General features: G+C 40.7%; 1 protein-coding gene across 4 annotated transcripts in view; it reads right to left on the bottom strand.

Annotated features, from left to right (window-relative positions):
* The window catches only part of ZEB2 (zinc finger E-box binding homeobox 2), a 127,399-nt gene that overhangs the window by 56,127 nt on the left and 63,772 nt on the right, over window positions 1–7,500 (bottom strand). The window lies entirely within an intron of this gene.

The raw sequence follows: 7,500 nt of genomic DNA, 5'->3' as shown, positions 1-7,500 counted from the left end.
TATAAAACAAACAGAACTTTGTTACTTAAAATGATGATGTGTTGGCCATTTGTCTATAACAATCCTTTGGGTATATTGAGGAAAAAAATGTAAAAATAAGCTTAAAAATTCTGTTTAATATGCACAAGTGAATGTTTTCCTCTCTGAAAAGAATTTTTAATATGCAAACTTTTTATGTTTTTTGACCTGCTGTTCAGTGCATTAGCCATAGCATTCTGGGAGTGGACCCATGGAATCCTGATCCTACAATGAGATCCACAGAGTGGATCTGAACATATATGAAGCTCTTTGCTGAATCAGGGGTTACTTGCAAAATCTGCTTAGCAATCAATCCTGCAATACTTACATAGGCAAAACTCCCATTATCCACAGAAGCTGATATTGTTAATGAAAGTTCTGCCTCATTGTAGGAACAGGCCCCTAACTGATATATCTTTCAGGGACAGAATCAAACCTAATGATAGAGTGATACTTTTTAGCAATGACTATTGTCTAATAGGGATGGGATTCCACTTAATGGCATGTCTTTTGGGATTCAGTCATGCATAATTGTTTCACCACTGCAATTTCTGGACATTAGTTTTACCCTTTCCAAACCACCTACACATGCTAGGTGTCGCACAGCTGACCCTACTGCTGACAAATAGTGACCAGCATATTCACTCCCTCTTCCAATGCAGATAGTGCTTCCTTACTGCTCCATGAGCCTGTCCTGTAACATGACACGCTCGCCACCGCTCCATAGTGCCTCAGACATTTGCAAATGGTGTCTCCTGGTAATTGGGAACTCTGATTAATGGGAATGAAAGCCATTTGTTCTAAGGGAGTCTACTGAGCCACTAAAATGTTCATAAGTGATCAGGCCTGTGAGGGTCCAGTGTTTTCAAGTACACATTTCTATGGGATGGAAGGCAGGTGGAGAGCCATTAAAATAGTTCCTACTTCTTTTATAGCTGTTCTTCAGTGTGCATCATTTCCTTTCATGTTGATCAACCTTCACCTTTCATAAATCTTCTAATATATCATTCCTGTATCGTCTTGCTTTAATATTCACTATAGATGTTCCCTAATATGAGCCTGATCCAAAGCTCATTAAAGTCTACAGAAAGATTTCCATTGACTTCAGTGAGTTTTGGATCAGATTCTAAATCTGTAACACTCCAAGTTAGCCCGATCTCTTTGAACAAAGTCACAAGTGGATATGGGGATGGATCTGAAATTGATAAAGAACCATCATGACACCCCCTCAAACTCAGGTTTTCACCTGCTTTGATCTGCCTCTCTACATATAATTTGGTTATAGAGTAAAAGGCTCCTAAATGCAAAGCTAACATTACCAAGTTTGCCTTGCACTATTACAAACTCACATCTTCCTGTTAAATGACAACCCAAGAAACTTGTCTGGATGAGCAAAGATGCATATCCATTTGTGTGAATTAAAACAACAACAACAAGCAGAACACCATACAGCTAACCAATTTCTATTTTTATATATTACAGCCCTAGGCTACTTACACAGTTGGCAGGTGAGTTTGAGAGCCATTGAGCACTGTGAATTTTCCCAATGTATTGTAATTACAGAAACACATGTGCTAGATATCTTGATGCTGATTCACTATGAAAAATCACAGTGTTCAATAAGTCTACTTTCTTATCTGTCAGTAACAGGGTCACACCTGAGTGGGCACAATATTGCCCAGTGACTAATGCACAGGCCGTAGAGTTTGAAAATATGTGTTCTATTCCCAGTTCTGCCATTGATTCTCTGTGTGATCTGGGACACCTCTGTGTCTCAGTTTCCCTTTATTTAAAGTACTGTGTAAGTGCCAATTAGAATGAAATACCAGATATATAAGGACCCTTGTTCAGTGCTTCCTACCAAATTCTTTTTCTGCTTCATCAGCAAGGTACAAATGTGCTTTTAAATTTCTCAATATAAGTTTAGTAGATTTTAAAATAATATTTAGCATATTTGAACAAGAGGTACAACAGGCTGGACTCTGCTGATATAACTAAGAACACTAAAGTCATGTAAAAATTAGGAGAAGATCTTAAAAATTTTAGGACAAAGTTGCAAAGATAGGCCTGGGGCAGTGGTCAATATATAAGGCTAATGACACAATTTCCATTGATAGCTGTAGGAGTTCAGTTTCTGACTGAGGGCTTGTCTACACTTCTACATTTGTCCACCCTTCTAAGAAAATTATAAAAGAATAAACCCCTGGACTTTAAAAAAGATAATATGAATGCTAATGTGTATTCACATTGAGAACTTATAGCCACTTCACATTCAACCACTGTGCTCCTTTGCGCCAAGCTACCATCCAACTAAAAAGGAGTTTCTGACCAGCAAGCTGACTGGTTGCTAACTGAGTCTGGAGAAAATACTAAAGAGTGTTATTAGCTCATTGCTATTTGCGTTGTTAGCTGAGAGAGTACATAAAAGGTTGTTACAAGGAGGAGGAGGGAGAAAAATTGTTTTCTTTCACCTCTGAGGATAGGACAAGAAGCAATGGGCTTAAATTGCACGAAGGAGGTTTAGGCTGGACATTAGGAAAGACTTCCTAACTGTCAGGGTGGTCAAGCACTGGGATAAATTGCCTGGGGATGTTGTGGAATCTCCATCATTGGAGATTTTTAAGAAGAGCTTAGACAAACACTTGTCAGGGATGGTCTAGATAATACTAAGTCCTGCCCTGAGTGCAGGGGACTGGACAAGAAGACCTCTTGAGGACCCTTCCAGACCTACGGTTCTATGAAAGAAGTTGGAAATTGTACTACTCAACTGCCAAATAACTTTTAAAAAATCAAACTGCACCTAACAAATGAGCGAAGAAACCTACAAAATTGTAAAGTAACATCCCAACCAAAATGCACAGTGCTATAATCTCAGGCTATGTCTACACTACAGCATAAAATCGAAATTATTAAAACCGGTTTTATAAAACCGATATTATAAAATCGATTTTATACGTCCACACTAGGGCACATTAATTCGGTGGTGTGCGTCCATAGTCCTAGGCTACCATCGATTTCCAGAGCGGTGCACTCTGGGTAGCTACATTAAAGGAATGAGACCAATAACTTCGATTTCCGTCCACACTAACCCTAAATCGATATAGTAGTATCGATTTTAGGGTTACTCCTCTCGTTGGGGAGGAGTACAGAAATCGATTTTAAGAGCCCTTAAAATCGATTTAAAGTGCCTTGTAGTGTGGACGGGTACAGAGTTAAATCGATTTAACGCTGTTTAAATCGATTTAACTGTGTAGTGTGGACCAGGCCTCATTTGGAGGTGGGTTTTCTTGAGGGGATATGTGGAGCAGGAAGTGAAGAGGATCAGACTGACATCAGTTTGTGAGGGGAATGTCACTCTGTGGTCCCTGCTTCCCCGCTACTCCAGGTGTGGGTAGGAGAAGTAATCTGCACCAGCCCTATTCCCAGCACAGATCTTTTCCCACTTCATGTCAGCTTTGCCATGTGAGCTGGGGGGTGGAGTCAAGATTCAGTCCATGGCTAATCCCTCCCCATCTCTGCAGAATAAGCAGTAGCAGCCCCCAGAGACTGTTCTCCAACTGCTCTGCTTCCCTTGTTATGACTACGTGGTGCATGGGAGTAAGTGGACATCTGATGACCCCCTTACTCCCCAGTGTGGATGCACTGCTGGGGTCAGAGTCTGGCCCTTAGGAAGCCCTCCAGAAGCATTAGCCAATCACTTTTGGAACAGTATTTTGGAAGTATAGGGCATAAATTCTAAGTCAGTAGTTTTCAACCTTTTATTCATTTGTGGACCTCTAAAAATTTTTGAATGAAGGTGCAGGCCCCTTTGGAAATCTTAGACATAGTCTGGACCACATGTTGAAAACCCCCATTCTATGGTAATGACAACCATTTGCAAACCCCTTAGACAGTCTGCAGACCCCCAGGGGTCGCAGACCACAAGTAAAAAACCCACTGATCTAAATAATTATCTGCAGACTTCTAATCTCCAGTATTTAGTGGTATCCACCTTTCAGATTAGAAGTTTAGCCCAACTTTACTTTTAAGTGTTTATTAATATGATAAAAATAATTAGTCCTATTTCTTTAATTAATCTTAGTATAAAAAGTTTATGAGCTTGGCAATTTTTATTAAAAGTTAGCTCATTCATCAGACAATTTTCTTAGGTTCTCACAGCTCTGGAGCAGAGGGGAGAGTTTGGGAAACAAAGGAAACATAGGTGGGAAAAATTTATGAAAAGAAAACATATGTAAAAGAAAACACATTGAAATTTGTTTCCACGTATGAGATCATATTTCTGGCACTTTGTAGAAGTCCTATGGAAGCTGTTATTTCCAATATAAGAATACTACAGTGACTAAATTGGTGTTAAATTTAAATCTGTTCAGGAAGTAATAGTCAATCTGCATTCCATGTAAAGGCTCTCTCAGGCAAAATTATTTATACAAGGTAAAGTTGGCAAAAGGAAGTCCTAGGAAAGAAAAAAATACACATATTAAGCCACTCTTTCCCAGCTTAATACTGAAATGTTTCTTCCTTAGGAAAATAGTTTCTTAGCAAGGCTGAGAGTAACACATTTTGTGAACACATTTTGTCATGAACTACTATTTTAGATGCATTATGAAACAATATAAATAGATGTGATCTTATGGAGTAAGTGTCACTATTTACAGACAGATCTGTACTAATGGTTTTAATTCTACACAAAGTGTAAAGTGTATCCTACAAATGTGCAACTACGTAACTGAATAGATGTTTTCACAGATGCATATTTAATCTTACTTTGCTTTAATTTTAACTTTGAAATTACCTTTACATTTATGAAATCATCTCTGACAAATTTAAGGTCAAATTCTGCCATCAGATACACATGCACAACTTGGATTAGGCATGATTTTGATTTCACTCACATGAATTTTACACCAGTGTAACTCTGTTGACTTCAGTGGAGTTACTTCTATCCTGATTTATATCAGTCTAACTTTGACTAGAATCAGACCTAATGGGAGTTGTATGCAACTATCCTGGACAAAATAATTAATGTTCTTTGCCATTTTTTATCAAAATTCAAAATATGAAAAAAATCAATCATCTCTAATTATTTTCTATAAGTTTGTGTGTACATCTTTCTTTGTCCATTTGTTTTTTGTTGGTGGTGGTGGGTGTTTTTGTGCTATGCGCACACGTTGCAAACGGGGAAAAAAAGTGAAGCTTACATCATTAAAATCACCCGGGGGCAGCTGCAAAATACACAGACAATACACTCAGCCAGCCCTATCTGAGGTATCTGTGTGTCAGCTTATTGAAATAGCTTTAGGAGTGCTGTGTGTGAATTGCGTGTCATTGGCTCATTGTCATAGGATGGGCCAGTGGACACTAGCAATAAATCTGAGGCATTCAGATACTATGGCATGCTGATGAGCACCACAAAAAAGTATTAATAAATACATTCCCCCCCTGCTCCCCCATATCTACCCTAGTTTTCTGTGTCTTACTTGCTAACTCCCCCATGTGGCAGTTGGCCATGTGGGACTTTGGCTCAGATTCACTGTGTCAGTGACCCTTTTTCCATGACTGTACATTATGACTCGGATCTGCACAGTTTGCTTCCAGTTGGTCTCCCTCTGCATTATCCGTTTCTTGGTCCGGCTTGCTAGACTATGACAGCAGCCATGATGGGTTACAGTCCGTAGCTGCCATTCAGCTCTGTTTGACCTACCTGCCGGATTTGTTTTCCCTCTACTGTATGGCTGCCTTAGCAGCTGGGTTTCTGAGCTGGGGGCCAGAAAGTTGCTGCCTGCTGCCATGTGTCAAGCTGCTTCTAACATACTTTCTCCATCCCCTCATATGGGCATGGTGTAAACATGAGTAGCCTGCGCTTTGATGGCTGCACACCTGCATCTTTTTCTCCTGTCCTGGGGTGCTTCCATGCAAGAGTCTGTCTGTACAGCACTGAATACACTGTCAGCAATCAACACATCATTAATACTTAAAAACAATAAGACGCACACCATTTGGGGGTGAAGAGGGCAAGCACCTTTTAATTCCCAGTTAAGCTCTATTGGTGCTTAGGCCTTGTGTTGGACCTCCGCACAGCGCTGAATGGCACCATTTGTGTGGAATTTTGTCAGCGATAGTGGGACTTGCACATTTTTCTGTGCTAAGTGGCACAATCTGCCCCACTATATTTCCAACCTCATGATGCAGTTCTGACAGTGAGAGATGAAGGCCTTTCATTAGGTCTGTGTTGTATAAGACTATGTACATTATGTCTTTTTGGCAAAACTGATTATTTACACAATGGGCCCTATTGTGTCTTTACAAGGCACAGTTACAGTGGCGTGTGTGTGTGTGTGTGTGTGTGTGTGTGTAGGCAAAGCACAGCAGTGCCAGTCCATGGAGGCATTCCGCCTGCAGAGTACACAGCTGTTAGAATGCCTCCAGGACTACTGGAAGGAATGAGCTCAGAGGTGGCACCCTATTCAGAGGTGTATTATGTAGTCTGCTTTGCTGGTTTCAGTCCATTAGCCAACAGAGAAGGGGGCAGAACTGCGCCCCTGCCCTACCCTGCCCCTAGTGCTGACTGAGCTACGAACACTTCCACCATCCTTTAACTCAGGAAGCAGAATAGCAAAAAATACTGAAATCATGGCTACCTCTTATGAAGTGGGGGAGGGGGAGATTTCTGTGCCCTCCTTGTGCACACATACAGGGTTTGACATGATTTGGTCCAATACTGTATTGTTGTTATTAGTTATATAGCACTTAGAAGTGTGCTAGGCACTTACTTCTTTTCAGTTTTTTTCTTTAAGATCATAGAGATATCGCTAGCCATAACTTTTTCCAGAATCAACCTCTCCACTTCATTCTAGATTGTTAGGGCCCAATTCGGCCAGCTTTACTCACACTGAGCAGCACAATTACCAGACAAATAGTCCCTTTACAATCAAGAAGCCAAATATCAGCCCTATGATTGGTGTAAATTTTGTGAGATATACATCAGGCCTTTTCACTTTGCTCTTTGAACTCACATTCAAGACGTAACCTTGTTGTCTCCCTCACCAAAGTGAAACATGACATCCTTATTTCTCCCTTTATGTATGAAAATCAGATCATTCTGGTGATTTACAGTTCCTAAAACATACACAACTTTTCAGCGTTGCCTAAACTCAGAATATAATCTCCAGGCTCGTAATTTTGGGTCACTTCTGTGGTAGCCTGTGCAATCTCACAAACATCTACAGGCTTCTGTCTCAGCTGCCTGTAGTTTCTCCCTTCGGCTGCTAGAAGCTGAAGTGTTGTTTGTGCTGCAGGCAGCAGCTGTACCACCAAACTGCGGTACGAGGAAGCCTCTGTGCGTTCTGAGTGGGGTAGAGACCTAGAGCAGATGCAGTGGAGTTCAGCAGCAGCGACCTCACTATTACTACAATCCTGGAAGTGGGAACTAATGGACTTAGAATCCCAGGGGAAAACCCTCAACCCTGCAGGTTTGTAACAGGG

The sequence above is a fragment of the Gopherus evgoodei genome, chromosome 11 (assembly GCF_007399415.2).
Source record: "Gopherus evgoodei ecotype Sinaloan lineage chromosome 11, rGopEvg1_v1.p, whole genome shotgun sequence".
Lineage (NCBI taxonomy): Eukaryota > Metazoa > Chordata > Testudines > Testudinidae > Gopherus > Gopherus evgoodei.
This window is presented reverse-complemented; position numbering and strand designations above follow the sequence as displayed.